Consider the following 24,291-nt stretch of genomic DNA (forward strand, 5'->3'; position numbering starts at 1 on the left):
TCCCTATGCACTCTGCACTATGCACTCCCTATGCACTCTGCACTCCCTATGCACTCTGCACTCCCTATGCACTCCCTATGCACTCTGCACTCTGCGCTCCCTATGCACTCTGCACTCTGCGCTCCCTATGCACTCTGCACTCCCTATGCACTCTGCACTCTACGCTCCCTATGCACTCTGCACTCTGCACTCCCTATGCACTCTGCACTCCCTATGCACTCTGCACTCCCTGTGCACTCTGCACTCCCTGTGCACTCTGCACTCCCTGTGCACTCTGCACTCCCTATGCACTCTGCACTCCCTATGCACTCTGCACTCTTCACTCCCTATGCACTCTGCACTCCTTATGCACTCTGCACTATGCACTCCCTATGCACTCTGCACTATGCACTCCCTATGCACTCTGCACTCCATATGCACTCTGCACTCCCTACGCACTCTGCACTCACTATGCACTCCCTATGCAAAATGCACTCTGCGCTCCCTATGCACTCTGCACTCTGCGCTTCCTATGCACTCTGCACTCCCTATGCACTCTGCACTCCCTATGCACTCTGCACTCCCTATGCACTCTGCACTCCCTATGCACTCTGCACTCCCTATGCACTCTGCACTCCCTATGCACTGTGCACTCTGCACTCCCTATGCGCTGTGCACTCTTCACTCCCTATGCACTCTGCACTCCCTATGCACTCCCTATGCACTCTGCACTCTGCGCTCCCTATGCACTCTGCACTCTGCGCTCCCTATGCACTCTGCACTCCCTATGCACTCTGCACTCTACGCTCCCTATGCACTCTGCACTCCCTATGCACTCTGCACTCTGCACTCCCTATGCACTCTGCACTCCCTATGCACTCTGCACTCCCTATGCACTCTGCACTCCCTATGCACTCTGCACTCCCTATGCACTCTGCACTCCCTATGCACTCTGCACTCCCTATGCACTCTGCACTCTTCACTCCCTATGCACTCTGCACTCCTTATGCACTCTGCACTATGCACTCCCTATGCACTCTGCACTATGCACTCCCTATGCACTCTGCACTCCCTATGCACTCTGCACTCCCTATGCACTCTGCACTCACTATGCACTCCCTATGCAAAATGCACTCTGCGCTCCCTATGCACTCTGCACTCTGCGCTTCCTATGCACTCTGCACTCCCTATGCACTCTGCACTCCCTATGCACTCTGCACTCTTCACTCCCTATGCACTCTGCACTCCCTATGCACTCTGCACTATGCACTCCCTATGCACTCTGCACTATGCACTCCGTATGCACTCTGCACTCCCTATGCACTCTGCACTCCCTATGCACTCTGTTGGACAGGCCACATGAAGGGCCGCTCTCCCCCGGCCCAACCAGGCCCGAACCAGCCACGCAAGTACCACACACCACCATTGCACGTCCACCGTCCCCGCAGGGACCCCTACACTCGAACCTGTTGACCCCGTAGGCCGACCCACTACCGGCCTGCGCGCCCATCCTGGGCGCCATCTTGGACACTCCACCACGAGGCCGCCTGGCCCCCGATCGACCTCAACCCTGGGCCTGGCCAGGCCTCAGACATTCCGGCACCAACATCCACCCAGGAGGTGAGCGGGCTACTTGGTCAGTCAATGGGAGCAGGAGGTGTCGATGGCTCTCACCCGCCAAGTGCCGCTCGCCCATCGCCTCCCCGGACGCTGGCTCCACCCCCCTGCTGGGTGTCTGAACCCCCTCATCCCGGACCTCCCGACCTCCAAGTGCGAGGGTCCGGACATCAAAGCACACCAGCCCTATAACTGGGGCAGCTCCAGAGCAGGACGGGAGTTGTATCTTGGAGTCGAGAGACGCAAAGAAGAACTCATCCTTGACGGACTACTGGCGCTGCCGTAGCTCTGTCTTGTGCACCCTCGTCTTGCCTGCTGGCGCTGCCGCGGCTTTGGGAACCACCCTATCCTTCATCATCGTCGGGACCTGCTGGCGTAGCCGCGGACCGTTTGTAACCACCACCTTCATCGGGACCTGCTGGCTCTGCCGCGGACCGTCGTCTGCCTTCATCCATCTCGGGACCTGCTGGCTCCGCCGCGGCCCGTTTGTAACCACCACCTTCATCGGGACCTGCTGGCTCTGCCGCGGACCGTCGTCTGCCTTCATCCATCTCGGGACCTGCTGGCTCCGCCGCGGCCCGTTCATCTACACCACCGAGCTCGAGGATTGAGAGCTATTTTCCATCGTTTTGGTAACAAGACTGTCCCGCTACCCTCTTCCCGAACAGAGACCAGAATAGAGGGGACCCCTGAGTCCAGACCTCCTTGTACCATTCTACCGTACTTGAAGAATTGTCTATAAAGTATCGTTGAACTTTATCATTGTGTGGTGTCCGTCTGTGGGGGGGAAGTTACTTGTCTGTACGATTCACTGGAGACGGCTCTCCCCGGAGACCTCTCCCCGTATCCTCGGCCGACCCTCCCGGTCCGTCTAACATTGGTGGCCAGCGACGGGATCCGAATCACCGCATAAACCGTACAGAGAGTAGCTCACCCCACGGCGAATCACGATGTCAACTAAAGAAAGCGGATCAACGGAGAAATTCCAGATGGAGAAATTGGGCGAGTACAGCCATCGTGAACTTAAACAGTTCTGTATCGAATTAGGTATCGCTACCACCGGACTAAATACCAAAGATGACTTTAAGCAGGCCCTGGAATCTTGGGCAGAAACCGGGGCTGCCGGAACCCCCGATCAAGACATCACAGCACAAACCCCCATGGGCCCTGAAGAGCGAAGAACGGGTCTCTCGCCAGGCGAGATCCAGGAACGAGAAAGAACCCGACTACACGAGCTGGAAATGGCCCGGCTCAAAATGGACGTTGAACTAAAGTTGGCCGAACAGAAAATCAACTTAGAGCACCTGCGTCTCCGAGAAGAAAGAGAGGAGAAACAGAGACAAAGGGAGCTCGAGGAAAAGAAACTGGCATATGAACATGAACGGAAATTAGCTGAAATCGACCTACGCAAACAGAATAAAGAAACAGGGGTGCCCGAGCAACCCCACACTCCAGGGGCAACAGAGAAGAAGGTACACATCCCCAAGGATGTCGTTCGAGAATACTTCCGAGAGGACGACATCCAGCAATGGTTTAAGGCCTATGAAATCGCTATGACTGCACACCGGATCGATAGAAGCGATTGGGGGGCCGGTCTGTGGGGGAGATTCCTCAATGAGGGCCGCGACGCCCTGCTGCAACTCCCGGACCAGCAGATGACCTCCTATGACCATATGAAAGCGGCACTCCTCACCCGCTATGGCCTCACACCCGAGATGTACCGTCAGAGGTTCCGAGACTGCACCCGCATCCCAGGTACAACTTGGGTGGACTATGTCAATTACTTTAGCCGAGCCTTCGAGGGCTGGATCAAAGGAAGCAAGGTCACAACCTACGAACAACTGTTCAATCTTATGGTATGGGAGCATCTGTCGAACAATTGCTTCATTGAACTTCGCCAGCACCTCCTCGACAGCAAGTTAACGGATCCCCGGCAGCTCGCAGCCGAAGCTGACCGGTGGGAGATCACCAGAGTGAGTCGAAATGGGTCCTCCGAACAGAACCGGAACAACAATGGTCAGCACCGTCCCCGAGGAGGTGGAGGCCAAGGACGCGGAAGAAGCAACGCTCCGGTCACCCCCACTATCAGCCCCACCCCCCCGTCCAACCGGGGCAGCACCCCAGCGCGACCGGGACCTCGAGCCAATGTTACCTGCCATCGATGTCAACGAGTCGGACACTATGCAAACGACCCAAACTGCCCCCAGTACCAGAGCCCAAGACCCCGCCAAGTAGCCGCTGCTGCTCTGGGGGAGGAACGGATCTCAGAGGAACAAGAAGAATATGAACAGGAACACCCAGAATGGGAGCCAGCCGCCATGGCTCTCGCCTGCCTAGGGGGGAGAGACATGGTCCCGCGGGTCCCCCTACCCGCTAATACCCAGAAGTACAGCCAATGGGTGGGCATCAATGGACGCCGGGCGGAAGCCCTTCGTGACACTGGGGCCAGTGTAACAGCCGTCCGCTGTCACCTGGTGACCCCCGAACAATACTTACCAAACGTTCTCTGCCCTGTACGTTCAGCCGATAACTCAGAAAGTCTGTGTCGGATGGCCTGCGTCCCCTTCGAATGGGGAGGGGTCTCCGGCATGTTGAAGGTGACGGTCCGAGATGATGCCCCCGTAGACTGCCTCCTAGGTAATGACCTGGAAAGCTCTCCATGGGCAGCAGTCGAACGAAAAGAGCACCTGGGGATGCTGGGCGTCCCGGACTGGGCGTGCGTCACCACCCGGTCCATGACCGCCCGTGCCAACACCCGCCCAGAGGAACTCGAATGGCCGGCGCCACCGCCTCCGGTCGCCCCCGCCGAAACCACCGACCGTGACGTCCCCCCCGAACCAGCTCAACCTCCAGACCTCGCTAACCTCGACCAGTGGCCTCAAGAGGGGGGGCCCACGCAAGAACAATTTCGCCAAGAACAAAGGACCTGTCAGTCCCTCGAGGGACTCCGCCAGCAAGCGCTAGCCCAAAGCGCAGGGGATACCTCCGGAACTCACTGGGTCTACTGGGACAATGATCTGCTGTACAGTGAGCAAAGAATCGCGGAGCTGGGGGCCAGCCGAGTCCTAGTGGTACCCCTCCGTTTTAGAGACTTTCTGCTAAACCTGGCCCACGATGTCCCCCTGGCAGGACACTTGGGTCAAGACAAAACCTATAGCCGCCTGGTGACCCACTTCTTCTGGCCCAAAATGAGGGACAATGTACACCAGCATTGCCGATCTTGCCCCACGTGCCAAGCCAGTGGGAAGAGCGGCCGCAAACTGAAAGCCCCCCTGCAACCTTTTCCCGTGGTCACCACCCCGTTCGAGAGGGTCGGAATCGATATCGTAGGGCCCCTGGACCCGCGCACAAAACAAGGCCATCGATTCATCCTGGTGCTAGTGGACCACGCCACCCGCTACCCGGAGGCTGTTCCCCTGCGGACTGTGACAGCCCCGGTAGTCGGCCGGGCTCTGATGGGGATCTTCTCCCGGGTGGGCTTCCCCCGGGAGGTCGTCAGTGACAGGGGCACGAACTTTATTTCGAAATACATTAAATCTCTCTGGCAACAGTGCGGGGTTACCTACCGGTTCACGACCCCCTATCACCCTCAAGGAAACGGACTCGTTGAGCGGTTCAACCGCACGCTCAAAGGGATGATCGGGGGGTTGGAAGAGCCCCTCCGTCGCCAGTGGGATGTACTGTTGCCGTGCCTTCTCTTCGCATATCGAGAGGTTCCCCAGAAGTCCCTGGGCTTCAGCCCATTTGAACTGCTGTATGGACACCCCGTGCGCGGGCCGCTCAGCCTAGTTAAGGAAGGCTGGGAGATGCCCCCTCTAAAGAACCCACCAGATGTGTTCCGCTACCTCCTAACACTCCGCAACCAGACCCGGCGATTCCGAGAACTAGCAAAAGCCAACCTAGAGGCCAGTCAGGAGGACATGAAAAGGTGGTATGACCGGAATGCCTCCTCCATCGAGTTTGAACCTGGGCAACAGGTATGGGTGATGTCCCCCACCGAACCCTGCGCCCTACAAGACAAGTGGACAGGGCCCTTCAAGGTGGTCGAGCGCAAGGGTCCGGCTACCTATCTCATCGACTTGGAATCTTCCCGGAACCCCCTCCGGGTCCTCCACGCTAACAGACTGAAACCGCACTTTGTACGGACAGAACTCAGCCTCCTGATGGCCACAGACAATGGGGCTGAAGAGGACTCCGAGCCCCTCCCGGACCTCCTACGAACGCGGGAGAAAGACGGTTCCGTAGATGGGGTCCGACTCTCAGAGACCCTCACCCGAGAGCAACACCAGGAGTGCCAAGTTCTCCTATCACAATTCGCCAGCCTGTTCTCCCTCACCCCAGGTGTCACTTCCTGGTGTACGCACGATGTGGACACGGGGGACAGCCCCCCTATCCGCCACCGGGCCTACCGCGTGCCAGATCGGGTACGGGCCTGCATCCAGGAGGAAGTAGCCAAAATGCTCACGCTCGGGGTCATCGAGCCCTCAGACAGCCCCTGGGCCAGCCCTGTAGTACTGGTCCCCAAGGCAGCTGCCCCCGGCACCACACCAGAACTCCGGTTCTGCGTCGACTACCGGGGCTTGAATGCGGTCACCAGGACAGACGCACATCCCATCCCCCGGGCAGATGAACTAATCGACCGCATGGGAGCTGCCCGCTACCTCAGTATCTTCGACCTGACGGCGGGCTACTGGCAAATCGGCCTCACACCCCGGGCACAAGAACGTTCTGCCTTTTCCACGCCCGATGGCCATTACCATTTCACAGTCATGCCCTTCGGCATGAAGAATGCCCCAGCAACATTCCAACGGCTCGTCAATCAGGTCCTGGCGGGGCTCGAAGGCTTCAGCGCCGCCTACTTAGACGACATCGCTGTATACAGCAACCAGTGGTCCGAGCACCTCCACCACCTCCGAGCAGTACTGCACGCCCTTCAGCAAGCTGGCCTCACGATCAAGGCCAGCAAATGTCAAATTGGGCAAGGGTCTGTAACCTACCTCGGGCACCAGGTGGGAAGCGGCCTGGTGGCCCCTCTGCAGCTAAAAATTGCCGCCATCCAGTCCTGGCAGCCCCCCACTACCCAGACCGAGGTACGAGCCTTCCTGGGCCTCACGGGCTATTACCGAAGGTTCGTGAAAGACTATGGTACTATCGTGAGGCCCCTCACAGAGCTCACGTCAAAAAATCAGCCCCAGAAAGTCAACTGGACCCCAGAGTGTCAAGCTGCATTTGAACAATTGAAAGCCGCCATGTGCTCCGCCCCTGTGCTCCAGGCCCCCGACTACAGCCGGGAGTTCATCGTCCAGACGGATGCCTCCGACCATGGCATTGGGGCAGTCCTGTCCCAAGTGAACACCGAAGGCCATGACCAGCCGGTGGCCTTCATCAGCCGGCGACTCCTACCACGGGAACAACGCTGGAGCCCCATAGAGAGGGAGGCCTTCGCGGTGGTATGGGCCCTCAAGAAGCTCCGGCCCTACCTTTTTGGCACACCCTTTCGGGTACAGACCGACCACCGACCCCTGCAGTGGCTGATGCAGATGCGGGGGGAAAACCCGAAGTTACTACGCTGGTCCATCTCCCTACAAGGGATGGACTTCACAGTTGAACATCGGCCTGGGCCCGATCACGCCAACGCAGATGGCCTGTCCCGGTTCTTCCGCCTCGACGCGAAGAGTCCCCAAGAGAACGGGTAACTCTCCCCGCCTTCAGCTGGGGGGGACGCATGTTGGACAGGCCACATGAAGGGCCGCTCTCCCCCGGCCCAACCAGGCCCGAACCAGCCACGCAAGTACCACACACCACCATTGCACGTCCACCGTCCCCGCAGGGACCCCTACACTCGAACCTGTTGACCCCGTAGGCCGACCCACTACCGGCCTGCGCGCCCATCCTGGGCGCCATCTTGGACACTCCACCACGAGGCCGCCTGGCCCCCGATCGACCTCAACCCTGGGCCTGGCCAGGCCTCAGACATTCCGGCACCAACATCCACCCAGGAGGTGAGCGGGCTACTTGGTCAGTCAATGGGAGCAGGAGGTGTCGATGGCTCTCACCCGCCAAGTGCCGCTCGCCCATCGCCTCCCCGGACGCTGGCTCCACCCCCCTGCTGGGTGTCTGAACCCCCTCATCCCGGACCTCCCGACCTCCAAGTGCGAGGGTCCGGACATCAAAGCACACCAGCCCTATAACTGGGGCAGCTCCAGAGCAGGACGGGAGTTGTATCTTGGAGTCGAGAGACGCAAAGAAGAACTCATCCTTGACGGACTACTGGCGCTGCCGTAGCTCTGTCTTGTGCACCCTCGTCTTGCCTGCTGGCGCTGCCGCGGCTTTGGGAACCACCCTATCCTTCATCATCGTCGGGACCTGCTGGCGTAGCCGCGGACCGTTTGTAACCACCACCTTCATCGGGACCTGCTGGCTCTGCCGCGGACCGTCGTCTGCCTTCATCCATCTCGGGACCTGCTGGCTCCGCCGCGGCCCGTTTGTAACCACCACCTTCATCGGGACCTGCTGGCTCTGCCGCGGACCGTCGTCTGCCTTCATCCATCTCGGGACCTGCTGGCTCCGCCGCGGCCCGTTCATCTACACCACCGAGCTCGAGGATTGAGAGCTATTTTCCATCGTTTTGGTAACAAGACTGTCCCGCTACCCTCTTCCCGAACAGAGACCAGAATAGAGGGGACCCCTGAGTCCAGACCTCCTTGTACCATTCTACCGTACTTGAAGAATTGTCTATAAAGTATCGTTGAACTTTATCATTGTGTGGTGTCCGTCTGTGGGGGGGAAGTTACTTGTCTGTACGATTCACTGGAGACGGCTCTCCCCGGAGACCTCTCCCCGTATCCTCGGCCGACCCTCCCGGTCCGTCTAACACACTCCCTATGCACTCTGCACTCTGCGCTCCCTATGCACTCTGCACTCTACGCTCCCTATGCACTCTGCACTCCCTATGCACTCTGCACTCTGCGCTCCCTATGCACTCTGCACTCCCTATGCACTCTGCACTCTACGCTCCCTATGCACTCTGCACTCTGCACTCCCTATGCACTCTGCACTCCCTATGCACTCTGCACTCCCTATGCACTCTGCACTCCCTGTGCACTCTGCACTCCCTATGCACTCTGCACTCCCTATGCACTCTGCACTCCCTATGCACTCTGCACTCTTCACTCCCTATGCACTCTGCACTCCTTATGCACTCTGCACTATGCACTCCCTATGCACTCTGCACTATGCACTCCCTATGCACTCTGCACTCCATATGCACTCTGCACTCCCTACGCACTCTGCACTCACTATGCACTCCCTATGCAAAATGCACTCTGCGCTCCCTATGCACTCTGCACTCTGCGCTTCCTATGCACTCTGCACTCCCTATGCACTCTGCACTCCCTATGCACTCTGCACTCCCTATGCACTCTGCACTCCCTATGCACTCTGCACTCCCTATGCACTCTGCACTCCCTATGCACTGTGCACTCTGCACTCCCTATGCGCTGTGCACTCTTCACTCCCTATGCACTCTGCACTCCCTATGCACTCCCTATGCACTCTGCACTCTGCGCTCCCTATGCACTCTGCACTCTGCGCTCCCTATGCACTCTGCACTCCCTATGCACTCTGCACTCTACGCTCCCTATGCACTCTGCACTCCCTATGCACTCTGCACTCTGCACTCCCTATGCACTCTGCACTCCCTATGCACTCTGCACTCCCTATGCACTCTGCACTCCCTATGCACTCTGCACTCCCTATGCACTCTGCACTCTTCACTCCCTATGCGCTGTGCACTCTTCACTCCCTATGCACTCTGCACTCCCTATGCACTCCCTATGCACTCTGCACTCTGCGCTCCCTATGCACTCTGCACTCTGCGCTCCCTATGCACTCTGCACTCCCTATGCACTCTGCACTCTACGCTCCCTATGCACTCTGCACTCCCTATGCACTCTGCACTCTGCACTCCCTATGCACTCTGCACTCCCTATGCACTCTGCACTCCCTATGCACTCTGCACTCCCTATGCACTCTGCACTCTTCACTCCCTATGCACTCTGCACTCCTTATGCACTCTGCACTATGCACTCCCTATGCACTCTGCACTATGCACTCCCTATGCACTCTGCACTCACTATGCACTCCCTATGCAAAATGCACTCTGCGCTCCCTATGCACTCTGCACTCTGCGCTTCCTATGCACTCTGCACTCCCTATGCACTCTGCACTCTGCGCGACTTGTGCACTCTGCACTCCCTATGCACTCTGCACTCTGCACTCCCTATGCACTCTGCACTCCCTATGCACTCTGCACTCCCTATGCACTCTGCACTCCCTATGCACTGTGCACTCTGCACTCCCTATGCGCTGTGCACTCTTCACTCCCTATGCACTGTGCACTCTTCACTCCCTATGCACTCTGCACTCCCTATGCACTCTGCACTCTTCACTCCCTATGCACTCTGCACTCTGCACTCCCTATGCACTCTGCACTGTGCACTCCCTATGTACTCTGCACTATGCACTCCCTATGCACTCTGCACTATGCACTCCCTATGCACTCTGCACTCCCTATGCACTCTGCACTCCCTATGCACTCTGCACTCCCTATGCACTCTGCACTCCCTATGCACTCTGCACTCTGCACTCCCTATGCACTCTGCACTCCCTATGCACTCTGCACTCCCTATGCACTCTGCACTCCCTATGCACTCTGCACTCTGCACTCCCTATGCACTCTGCACTCCCTATGCACTCTGCACTCTGCACTCCCTATGCACTGTGCACTCTGCACTCCCTATGCACTCTGCACTCTTCACTCCCTATGCACTCTGCACTCCCTATGCACTCTGCACTCCCTATGCACTCTGCACTCCCTATGCACTCTGCACTCCCTATGCACTCTGCACTCCATATGCACTCTGCACTCCCTATGCACTATGCACTCCCTATGCACTCTGCAGTATGCACTCCCTATGCACTCTGCACTCCCTATGCACTCTGCACTCCCTATGCACTCTGCACTCTGCCCTCCCTATGCACTCTGCACTCCCTATGCACTCTGCACTCTGCGCTCCCTATGTACTCTGCACTCCCTATGCACTCTGCACTCCCTATGCACTCTGCACTCCATATGCACTCTGCACTCCCTATGCGCTGTGCACTCTTCACTCCCTATGCACTCTGCACTCTTCACTCCCTATGCACTCTGCACTCCCTATGCACTATGCACTCCCTATGCACTCTGCACTATGCACTCCCTATGCACTCTAGTACTGGTAGTACTGATGGTGGTACTACTGGTAGTACTGGTGGTGGTGGTGGTGGTAGTGGTAGTACTGGTGGTACTGGTGGTGGTGGTACTGGTGGTGGTACTGGTAGTGGTACTACTGGTGGTGGTGGTGGTATTGGTAGTACTGGTGGCTGTAGTAGTGGTAGTACTGGTGGCTGTAGTAGTGGTAGTACTGGTGGTGGTAGTACTGGTAGTACTGATGGTGGTACTACTGGTAGTACTGGTGGTGGTGGTGGTGGTAATGGTAGTGGTAGTACTAGTGGTGGTGGTACTGGTAGTGGTAGTACTGGTGGTGGTAGTACTGGTAGTACTGATGATGGTAGTACTGGTAGTACTGGTGGTGGTGGTACTGGTGGTGGTAGTACTGGTGGTGATAGTGGTAGTGGTAGTACTGGTAGTGGTAGTACTGGTGGTCATGGTACTGGTAGTACTGGTGGTGGTGGTAGTGGTAGTACTGGTGGCTGTAGTACTGGTATTACTGGTGGTGGTGGTGGTTCTGGTAGTGGTAGTACTGGTGGTGGTGGTACTGGTAGTGGTAGTACTGGTGGTGGTAGTACTGGTGGTGGTGGTACTGGTAGTGGTAGTACTGGTGGTGGTAGTACTGGTTGTACTGATGGTGGTAGTACTGGTGGTGGTACTGGTAGTGGTAGTACTGGTGGTGGTGGTACTGGTGGTGGTGGTGGTACTGGTAGTGGTAGTACTGGTGGTGGTGGTACTGGTAGTGGTAGTACTGGTGGTGGTAGTACTGGTAGTACTGATGGTGGTAGTACTGGTAGTACTGGTGGTGGTGGTACTGGTGGTGGTAGTACTGGTGGTGGTAGTGGTACTGGTAGTGGTAGTACTGGTGGTCGTGGTACTGGTAGTACTGGTGTTGGTGGTAGTGGTAGTACTGGTGGCTGTAGTACTGGTACTACTGGTGGTGGTGGTGGTACTGGTAGTGTTAGTACTGGTGGTGGTGGTGGTACTGGTAGTACTGGTGGTGGTAGTACTGGTGGTGGTGGTACTGGTGGTGGTGGTACTGGTGGTGGTGGTAGTGGTACTGGTAGTACTGGTGGTGGTAGTACTGGTAGTACTGATGGTGGTAGTACTGGTAGTGGTAGTACTGGTGGTCGTGGTACTGGTAGTACTGGTGTTGGTGGTAGTGGTAGTACTGGCGGCTGTAGTACTGGTACTACTGGTGGTGGTGGTGGTACTGGTAGTGTTAGTACTGGTGGTGGTGGTGGTACTGGTAGTACTGGTGGTGGTAGTACTGGTGGTGGTGGTACTGATGGTGGTAGTACTGGTGGTAGAGGTAGTGGTAGTACTGGTGGCTGTATTAGTGGTAGTACTGGTGGCTGTAGTAGTGGTAGTACTGGTGGTGGTAGTACTGGTAGTACTGATGGTGTTAGTACTGGTGGTGGTGGTGGTACTGGTAGTGGTAGTACTGGTGGTGGTGGTACTGGTAGTGGTAGTACTGGTGGTGGTGTTACTGGTAGTACTGGTGGTTTTGAACTCCTGTTCTAGTTTATGAGCTGAATATGAGTCTCTGGCCTATGTCTGTATGTGAGTAATTCCAAGAATGCTCCCTTTGTAACGAATGCGGGCGACAAAAAATAAACACGAGAGCCCCGTGATTGTCATTTAGATTACAAAGTCAGTCAGGTCATAAAGGTCTCCTATATGGAGAGGCTAAAGTGGTAGGAGCATACAAAAAAACTCCCTAATACTTCACAGTTGTTGTGATTGACAGCAAATCTTAATTCCATCAGTATGCTAATAGTGTTTCACATTGGGAACAATGCCCTTTGAGGGTAATTGTGTTAATACATTCAGGCTATTGCGTCACTGATGAAAGTATGCAAAGCAGTAAAACTGTAGGCTTAAGACAGAGAGCACATGGTCAGACATGGGGCAGAGAAAGACTGAACACACAGGAATACAAAGTAAAGAGAACAGACTGAGCACGGAGAAACACAGGGAGCACATGGTCAGACATGTGGCAGAGAAAGACTGAACACACAGGAATACAAAGTAAAGAGAACAGACTGAGCACGGAGAGCAAGTGAAAGCACGAGCACGTATGAGTCATCTTCTGTGAGCCTCGCTTGCTGCCTCGCCTCTCGTCATTTTACATTGAACGCGCTCACCGCTCAGACCATCTGGATTGCATTACACCGGCACTCTGACAGCTCCTAATTAAGATTAATAGTCTGCCGTGCGCGTAACCGCACACAATATGCCAACAGGGCCGCCTAACATTACATATGCCCTATGGCATCAAGACTACTACAAAAACAGCACCGCGACGACCAATCACCATTCAGATAATAAAAAAAAGCTTGCGCACTAAGGAATGTTTCTTTCCCGAGCCCTAAAGAAACTTTTTTTCTTTCTTTAACAATAGGAGCTCGGAGCTCCGCTCCACTTCGTGGTGACATAGGCCGAGCCCTAAACACTGGTATTATTTTGTTATATCTAGTACTAATACCTAGTTATGTGCAAATGAAGCATACAACATGTGCAAATATGCTAAACGGGCATTTTATTGGTTATACCTAGAACAAATACCTAATCATGTGCAAAACCGAGTGTATAACATGTGCAAATATGCAAATCAGTTCACTATACATCTTGGTACAAATACCTTGGAGGTTCTGCAATCTAAAATGACAGTGCCAATCAAAGTTCAGAGGGTGCCTAAAGTGCTCAATAGTGCAATAAATGTGCAAAAGTGCAAAAATGTAAAACTACTATATATAGTATATGAAAAACTACTATATATATATCTTACCTACTGGTGGTCGCCAGTAGGTAGTTATAGTTAGGACCTAGTTTCCATAGGAGAAGAGTTTTTTGTTTTCCCAATAACTTTGGCGTCGGTTGACGAATCTTCACGAAATTTTCAAAACTAGTGATCAGCTCTGGTCAGCTCCTGTCTTAAAAGTTTCGGACCACCACCTCCCTGGGGCTTCACACACTTTGGCAGGTGGGCGTGCGGCCCCCCTTCTGGAGCCCTCCATGGCCCTGGGGACTGCCACCCCCCAGTGCCGGCTCCTGCAGTGTCCCGGGGTGCCCACCCCTGGGACACTGCTGTTTGCCCGGCCACAGCAAACCCTGCTTTGGATTTTGGAAGCTCTCGCTTCCAAAATCCAAAGCAGATTGCTTTTCCACAAGGGGAGCTGCATGTCAGCAGCTCCTTATTTGGAAAAGCAATGCTGGCTCCCGCAGGAGGCGGGGAGCCGGCGGGACCGTAGGGGAATTTTGGCTTTCCCCAGGGTCCCCAATAGAGTGGCCAGCACCCAGGGGATGGGGTCCCCGGGGCCAGTGGTGGCCCGGAAGGGGGGCCACATGGCCCCTCTCCCCTAAAAATAAAAGAAAAAAGAATAAGAAAAAAGGAAAGGAAAGGCCGGCCCCGGGGGATGGGGTCCCCGGGTCCATAAATGGTCTGAGGAGGGGCGCCACGTGGCTCCCCTCCAAATAAATAAATACTGGTGATGCCCCGGGGGATGGGGTCCCCGGGGTGAAAATGGTACCTTCGGTAAGTGCAACAAAGTTGCCTTGCAGAGTGCTGTAAAAAGGAGCGTGGCCTTGGGCCACTTCTCTGCAACACAACCATGTGGTGCTTACTGGAGGTACCTGGTGGCCTAGTAGGGCCCCAGGAACCCTCAGGATTTAAGGGGACTTAATCCCCCAACTTAAAACAGGCCACGGGCGTGTTTGCACGCTTGTCACATCAGGCCCTACCCCCTCCCTTCACCACAGTGCAAACGTGCCCTGTGGTGCCTTTTAAGTAGGGTGATTACATCCCCTTGAATCCTGAGGGTCCCTTGGGTCCAATTAGCCCACCAGGTACCTCCAGTAAGCGCCACAGGGCTGTGTTTGAGAGAGGTGTAAAGAGGGACCACCTCTCTGCAAGGAAGCCCTGTGATGCCTACTGGATGTACCAGGTGGGCTGGTTGGCCCCAAGGTACCCTCAGGATTCAAGGCGAATGAATCCCCCAACTTAAAACCCAAAAGAGGGGGTGTTTGCACTATGGTGAAGGGAGGGGGCGGGCTTGCTGTGACATGTGTGTACTTATCCAGTCACTCTGCCAAAACCCAAGCACTTATAAATTCACCATGCACTCTCCTTGCAGTACTCTAATCATCCAGTCAGTACCCTTGCACTCATGCAATGACCTATGCACTAACTCATCCATTGCTACAATAACCTGAGCCCTACCGATGCAGTCCAGCCATTGCCCTGTCACTAACCATTCACTCCTCCAATCACACAGTGAGCACCATGTACTTATCCAATCAGTCCACCAAAATCCTAGCAATTATTCATTCACCATACACTCTCCTTGCAGTACTCTAATCATCCAATCAATACTCATGCACTCATGCAATGACCCAGGCACTAACACATGCACTGCTATAATCCCTGTGTACTACCCATGCAGTCCTTTAACCACCTACATTCTTCTCATTCACTCCTTCAATTTCCCTGATTGTACCCATGCAGTTCAGCAATCACCCTGTCACTCCCCGTGCACTCCTCCAATCACGCAGCGACTACCATGTACTTATCCAATCACTCTGCCAAACACAAGCACTTATAAATTCTCCATGCACTCTCCTTGCAGCACTCTAAGTATCCATTCACCATCCTTGTACTCATTCAATGACCCAGGCACTAACACATGCAGTCCTACAATCACATCTGCACTTTCCATGTAGTCCTCTATCCATCTACACAATACTGATTCACTCCTCCAATTACCCAGGTAGTACCCATGCAGTCCAGCAATCACACTGTCACTTCCCGTGCACTCTTCCAATCACCCAGCCAGTACCATGTACTAATCCAATCATTCTGCCAATACTCAAGCACTTATAAATTCACCATGCACTCTTCTTGCAGCACTCTAAGTATGCAGTCACTATCCATATAGTCATGCAATGACACAGGCACTAACACATGCAGTGCTACAATCACATGTGCACTATCCATGAAGTACTCTAACCACCTACGCACTACTGATTCAGATCAGTTCAGTTCAGTAAATCTTTATTTCGATGATTAAAAACCATCATAAAAATATGTACAGTTAAAAATTGATTAAATAGCATATCTGAACTTTATCTAAAAACAAAAATGCACAATTATAAAACTCAGTATAATATACATTCATTCCTTGACATTAACATCTTGTAGTTCTTAATCTTACTGCTACTTTAAAACAAAATCATAATAGAGCATAATGTTCGCATATTGTTTGCTCTTTGTAAGAAAAGTAAGGCAGTTTTGGCATGACAAAATTTTGCCTCTTTCAAAATAGCCACCAGAAATTTACGTCGAGGCATCTGATTCACCCGTCCAATTACCCAGGTAATACCCATGAACTCCAGCAGTCACTCCCTGTGCACTCCTCCAATCACCCAGCCAGTACCATGTAATAATCCAATCACTCCGCGAATACTCAAGCACTTATAAATTCACCATGCACTCACCTTGCAGTACTCCAATCATCCAGTCAGTACCCATGTACTCATGCAATTAAGAAAGGCAACACCTCATGCACTTCTACAATCCTTTGAGTGCTACCTATACAGTTTAGTAATCTTTCTGTTATTACCCATGCACTCCCCCAATTACCCAGCCAGTCTTATGTCCTTATCCAATCACTCTGCCAAAAACAAAGTACTTATAAATTCAACATGCACTCTCCTTGCAGCACTCTAAGTAACCAGTCACTATCCATGTACTTATGCAATGACCCAGGCACCTACACATGCAGTGCCACAATCACATGTGCACTGTCCATGCAGTCCTTTAACCACCTACACACTACTGATTCACTCTTTCAATTACCCAGGCAGTATTCATTCTGTCCAGCAATCACACATCACTCCTCGTGCACTCCTCCAATCACCCAGCCAGTACCATGTACGAATCCAATCTCTCTGCCAATACCCAAGCACTTATAAATTCACCATGCACTCTTCTTGCAGTACTCTAATCATCCAGTCACTACCCATGTACTCATGCAATGACCCAGGCACTAACACATGCACTGCTACAATCCCCTGAGCTCTACTGATGCAGTCCAGCCATCTCCTTGTCACTAACCATGCACTCCTCCACTCACCATGTTGTTATCCAATCACTCTGCCAAAATCAAAGCACTTATAAATTCACCATGTACTCTCCTTACAGTACTGTAATTATCCAGTCACTACCCATGTACTGATGCAATGGCCCAGGCACTAACACATGCACTGCTACAATCCCCAGGGCACTACCCATGCAATCCAGCAATCCCTCTATCACTCCCTGTGCACTCTTCCAATCACTCTGCCAGCACCATATACTTATCTAATCACTCTGCCGAAACCCAGCAAATTCACCATGCAGTCTCTTTGCAGCACTCTAATCATTCAGTCACTATGCATGTACTCATGCAATGGCCCAGGCATTAACTGATGACAAATACAGAGGAGGTCATGCCAATCACAGGGGTGCCCTAATGCATAGTGTTCCCTAGTGTATGTAGGGGTTTTCACTGTATTCTAAGTGTCTTTTAGCATAGCACTGGCTCTAGGCCTGGTTAGTCAGGGTCAGTTACCACCAGTACCCGTCAGGAAAAAGTTGAGGGCACAGGACGACTTTCTGCTCCTCTGTTGGTTCTTTCTGTACATGTTTTGCATCTTTCTGCACTTTTCTTTGTCTTTCTGGCCTTCTGTTGCCTCTTTCTGCATTTGTCTTGCTTCTTTCTGCACTTTTCTTCCTCGTTCTTCACATGTCCTATCTTTGTAGGCATAGTTAGAAATGAGCATTTAAAAAACCTTTGAAAATCACTGAAAAAACATAGGTTTCAAGGATGTTATAGTTAGAAATTAGCATTTAGAAAACCTTTGAAATTCACTGAAAAACACATAGGTTTCAGGGACAATATAGTTAGAAATTAGCATTTAAAAAACCTTAGAAATTCACTGAAAAAACACAGGTTTCAGGGACGTTATAGTTAGTTGGACATTTCACTTGTACAAAAACCAGAGAAATCCGGCTGTTATAGTTATTTCAGCTAACTATAACTCGTGCCCCCACAATGCACTGCTGATGACGTCACATATTACATCATTCATGACATGGTCAGTAACATCACTGATTACATCATTGATGACATCTCAAATGACATAACTGATGACATCACTGATGAAATCATGCACGTGCTAATCTGATGCACCTCATCACAGCCTAATATAACCTTTGATACACCCACTCTAAAATACAGACTGCCATTCTACAAACCATAGACACACCAATACCGGTTACTACACACCCACTCACTGATTCCTAGGTTTACACACACATCCACTCCCTCATCCATACAGTCACTCATACAGTCCCCAGGGACCCCATCCATTGAGGCCAGCCCTCATGTTGGTGACCGCGGGGGGAGCCCTAATGCTCCCATGGTCCCAGCTGGCTCCCCATCTCCTGCGTGAACTGACCTTGCTTTTGAGCAGGGGGAGCAGCTCCCTTTGCCCAAAAGCAATCCTGCTTTGCTTCTTGCAAGAAGGAAAGCAGTGCTTGCTATGGCAGGGTGGGAGTTGTGCTTTCGCCCTGCCATAGCAAATGGCAATGTCCTGGGTGTGGGCACCCATGGACATTGCAGGAGCCAGCCCTGGAGGGTGGCGGTCCCCAGGGCCATCTAGGGTTCCAGGAGCCCTGATTAAAGCAGTGGTAGTCCCCGGGCCAAGGGTCCACAATGGACCCTCGCATTTAAATTAACAGTGGTGGTACCCAGGGCAGTGTTGAGAGGCTCGAGCCCCCTCACACTTAGTTTTTGAAAGTGGCCCCGGGGAGGTGGTGGTCCCCAGTGCTTGGGAGACCTGCGAGGCCCCCTGCCCAAAATAATTCAGAGCCTCAGGGAGGTGGAGGTACCCCGGGCTTGGAGGGGCCCATGAGGCCCCCACCCTAAAATTATTAAATGCCCTAGGGCTGTAGGGGTGCGTGTGCCCCTGCATATGATAAACTATGCCCCGGGGCTGGGCCCTGGTATATAATTCCCTCATTGCCCCCGGGAAACCTGGCCCACCTGGGTACTCAAATAAAAGAAGCACCAGAGTCTGCACTTAATTTTTTTTAAACTATTTTGGCCGGATTTGCGCACATCCTTGTGGGACTCCTTAAGCAGGCCTAGCGGTCAGGGTGTTTCTACCCTGCCTCCTTTTCTTGTTTTTCATCCTTTTTTTTACTGTTTTATTGTGACTCAGTTTTACAGAGTCACAAGATGGCTGCCAACACTTCCTGGTTCGGTTTGTTGACAGCCAATCAAAATGAAGTTCATGATCGGGAGGGTTCGCGGATCCACAGCTGTCACCATATATCAGAGGTCTTCAAACTTTTGGATGCCGAGACCCCCCTGTCAACATTTTCAAGCGTAAGGACCCCCTCCTGACAAGAATTTCTAAACCTCTAGGTTATGAGGAAGGTGAGGACCAAATTATGCGACAGGCTTGACTAAATTGTGTGAGTAGAAAATGTAAATAATGTTCTGTGATGCTGCGTATTTTGGGGTAGCATTGCTTTATTATTTAGAATTTTTTTAAACACAGTAATACTGAGGAAAGATTTCACCCCATCAGTACCAGTTTATAACCAAAATACAGCAATTGACATCAGAAAGATGTCTCGTCAACCTCTGTGAAGGGTCTCCCAATCCGCAGGAATACGCGCTGCCACATTAGAAGCTCAGCTGGCCATGGCCGGGAGCAGCAAGGGCGCATTCAAACCGTGGTGGTCTTGTGCAGAGTTAAGCAGTTTACCCATGCCCCTTTCCTCTCACCCCCTTCCTTCCATCCCTCTCTCACATTGCAGGCAGATGTTTATTAGCCCCAGGACACCTTTTGGTAACTGGTAACAGTAGCGCACTACAAATGTAAATAATAGGCAGAAGCAGGGGATCCACTAGACCGAAGCTCAGGGGGGATGGGGGAGGGGGGTTAACACTCCCAGCCAGGGCTTGTCCAAGCACTCGTCGCACACGGTGCAACAGTCTTTCCACCTTCTCCATGAATTCCCTCACTACCACTCACCAACAATACACCTCATCTCTCTATAGCACCTGTCTGACAAACATTTCATTTTTTGATAGTGCTACTCATAGTTTACTCACACTCAGTTCTGAGATGTGCATGGTACATCTTGTTTGTACCAGGCACTTTTGTCACCCACACAGTGCAGAAGGTTAGTGTGCCCATGTGAGCAATGCAACAGTGTGAGAGTAGGGTAAAAGGAGTGACTGCAGGGTGAGTGAGGTGACCATATGAATTTGGGTTCGGCTGTAAGTGCAGAGTGGGACGAATTCGTGCATGGTTAGTGATGGCCTTGTTTGAATGAGCTACAGATTGAGCAGTAAGGGGGGGACAGGTGAGTGAAGTGTCACATGAGTGCAGGGTGAGGAGTGTGCTCGTGAGACTGCAGGGTGAGGTACAGAGTGAACAATGCAAGCGAATTTTTAGTGCAGAATGATCACTGTGAGAGCAGGGTGAGCGGGTGAATAGTGTGAGTGCATGGTGATCAGTGTGAGTGCATTGTGATTGCTGTGAGTGCATTGTGATTGCAGTGAGTGCATGGTGATCAGTGTGAGTGCATGGTGATCAGTGTGAGTGCATGGTGATCAGTGTGAGCGCATTGTGATCGCTATGAGTGCATGGTGATCGCTATGAGTGCATGGTGATCGCTATGAGTGCATGGTTATCAGTGTGAGTGCATTGTGATCGCTGGGAGTGCAGGGTGAACGTGAAAGTGAAGGCGAGAATGAGAAGTGAGTAGTCTGAAAGCAGGGTGCATTCCCAGAAACTTGAAGCGTAGGGTTTCAGATATAAGTTAAACTATTGCTATAATGGCATTAATCAGGGTTCAAGGGTGGAGGAAATAAATAATGTGCTGATCCTGCAACAAACTTCCAGTCTATTGATTAGGGTTACCAGCTCATTATTTTGATGGCCCAGAAATAAGCAGTCACCTACAGCTGTATTTTTTGCTCGTATCTGTGAATACTTAGAACAGCAAATATAAATAGAAAGCACTTTTAATTGTGTTCAAGGGATGCCTCAATGATCCATTGAATGAGCTACAGATTGAGCAGTAAGGGGGGGACAGGTGAGTGAGGTGTCACATGAGTGCAGGGTGAGGAGTGTGCTCGTGAGACTGCAGGGTGAGGTACAGAGTGAACAATGCAAGCGACTTTTTAGTGCAGAATGATCACTGTGAGAGCAGGGTGAGCGGGTGAATAGTGTGAGTGCATGGTGATCAGTGTGAGTGCTTTGTGAGTGCATTGTGATTGCAGTGAGTGCATGGTGATCAGTGTGAGTGCATGGTGATCAGTGTGAGTGCATGGTGATCAGTGTGAGCGCATTGTGATCGCTATGAGTGCATGGTGATCGCTATGAGTGCATGGTGATCGCTATGAGTGCATGGTTATCAGTGTGAGTGCATTGTGATCGCTGGGAGTGCAGGGTGAACGTGAAAGTGAAGGCGAGAATGAGAAGTGAGTAGTCTGAAAGCAGGGTGCATTCCCAGAAACTTGAAGCGTAGGGTTTCAGATATAAGTTAAACTATTGCTATAATGGCATTAATCAGGGTTCAAGGGTGGAGGAAATAAATAATGTGCTGATCCTGCAACAAACTTCCAGTCTATTGGTTAGGGTTACCAGCTCATTATTTTGATGGCCCAGAAATAAGCAGTCACCTACAGCTGTATTTTTTGCTCGTATCTGTGAATACTTAGAACAGCAAATATAAATAGAAAGCACTTTTAATTGTGTTCAAGGGATGCCTCAATGATCCATGTCTAATAATTAAAGAGAATAAAGATAGAAAAGTCACATAACCAATGAATACATACTTTTTTATTTATAACTCAATTTAGTGTCAAGAGCAGGTCTCTGCAGGATCTTTAAACAACACATAGCAGGCATGTTTCTTTTGGCAACCCAACTTTATATTTCTTTTTATTAAATGCATTCTCACACTACAGCAGTAAGTGTAAAAAGACAAAAGTAAGAAATAGGCAGAGTGGGGGCCCAGGGGGTACTGGAACCATAAAAAAACTAAGCTTTGGTAATCAGTTAACATAGGCATGTAAATATGCCAATGGTCTTTAAAGACCTGTGAAAAACTCGGGCCGGAGATAAGACTCCAGACACTGCCCAGCCGAGGCCCCAGGAGCACGAGCTGCACTGCAGCAGCCCGGGCTGAGACACAGGATGGGGGAGGAGGGGGGCTGAAGCCCTGGAGGCCAGGGTAGAAGTGACACTGTGAAGGCGCGACCCCCTTTCCATCGCTCTACGGCCCCCCTGGGGGTCGCGCCCCACAGTTTGAAGACCCCTGCCATATATCGATATTTTTTAATTTCCCAGGAACTACTGAACGGATGTACGCCATTTAAAGCAAGGAGTGCACTCTGGGTCAGGAGCTACATCTCTGCCAAATTTGGTCTTATTCCGTTCAAGTTGCAATGGAAATTTACATGGAAAAAACAAGTTTTGGGACCCCCTTTTGTCTCGGGCCCCACTTGACAAATTGCCCTGAAACTTTCAAGACAGGAGATGACCAGAGCGGGCCATTAGTTTTGAAAATTTGGGGAACATTCGTTAAACAATGCCAGAGAGATTGGCAAATCAAAAAACACTTTTCTTATGGAAACTAGGTCCTAACTATAACTACCTACTGGCAACCGCCAGTAGGTAATATATATATACTGTGACCAAGGTCTCAGGGAGACTGAAACACGTTGGTCTGTTATGTGGTAACTGCTCGTAATTTTGAAAGCTGATTTGAAGCTGATAAAACCTTTTCCGTGAGTGCACTCCATTTCTTTCCCTGGAGGTGAAGTTGTGGAAAAGGCTTTGCCGTGGAGCTTGCACCGCAAAGAAGCGCTGTAATTCCAGCAAAGGAGAGCCAAGTGTGGGATGATATATATATATATACATATATATATATATCAAACTCCAACTTTCCACTTAGTGCCTCCTGCACGGAAAAGTTCGCGGACAACCCAAATCAGCACTCAAGGCAAAGATATAAGGTACGCTTCTTTTTATTGCATAAGGTGGGTAAAAGTCATCAGACGCGTTTCGGGCACGTCCGTGCCCTTGCTCACTGATAAATTACTGAGCAAACAACAATCATTTAAACTAGGCAAATTGGCGCCAAAATTTCAAACCAACTAAACATGATAGTAGGACTATCGCGACTCATGAGACACTTAACTCAAACATTTTTGTGCGCCATTTTGTAGTGGTAAAAACATATAGATGAATCGAGTGAAGTCATACATCTAAAAAGTCGACATAAATGTAACAATATACATTTTACATTCAATGTGGGAAGTGTATTTAGTGACTATCATTGTACATATTAGTAAAGCACCAATGCCTTAATTCATATATACGCCCCCCAGTCTGTCGACATATTCATTTATGAAAAATGTATTTTTGCTATTATTATACATATTTGCAGGGCACAAATGCCATCAATCATCCATACGTTTAATATCTCTAGCTATACCATTTGTTTGTCAGGCATACACTGCCTATCTTGCTTCCTCCTAGACATATCTACGCTTGTGTGAATGGGCTTCAAAATTACCAATCTCGGGCATGTGTTGTAGTCAAAGCCTCAGGGTTGCCAGCAAGACATACATTCATATATATATATATATGTGTGTATATACCCGGTTCACGTTCGCACTTGAGGGCTATTACGAATAATGACCAAACATACCCAGTGGCACGGCACATTAACTCTTGCCATGCAGGAAATGCCCAGGACCTCTCCTACTTTGTCATAGACAATGTTCCTAAGAACCCGAGGGGAGGCAACAGACAACTGGCATTACAGAGATTGGAATCAAGATACATCATTCTCCTCAACTCCAAAAAGGGCGTGAGTGTTTGATTGGTTTGGACGCTCCGTCCATCACCACCCCCCTTTTGTACCGCTTTTGGCCACCATAAGTGTGGCAGGGTATGCTCAGACGTGAGTACCTTGCTCACTTTGCCACTGGATTCAAGCAAGCCGGGCTGAAGACGGCTGTAATGCCAGAAACCGGTCCTTGGAAGCTTGTTTCCGATCCAGGGAAGGCATGGCTTGGCAGTTCGGGCTGGACTGTTCCCATGAGGCACAGGGTCAGACTGATTTGCATATAGCCATGTCTGAACAGGGGTGGCAGAGTGGGCTAAAGAACGGTGATGGATTAAACCCAGATCTTTTGACTGGGTGTGAGTGTTTGATTGGTTCGGACGCTCCGTCCATCACCACCCCCTTTTGTACCTGGAACTGTATTACCTAGTGGCGCAGATGCAGATTCTTACATAGGCGACAGCCATGGAGTTTCGGGGCTCTGAGGCTTTGAGATGCGGTGGAA

This window comes from Lissotriton helveticus, chromosome 7, assembly GCF_964261635.1.
Source record: "Lissotriton helveticus chromosome 7, aLisHel1.1, whole genome shotgun sequence".
In the NCBI taxonomy this organism is placed as follows: Eukaryota; Metazoa; Chordata; class Amphibia; order Caudata; family Salamandridae; genus Lissotriton; species Lissotriton helveticus.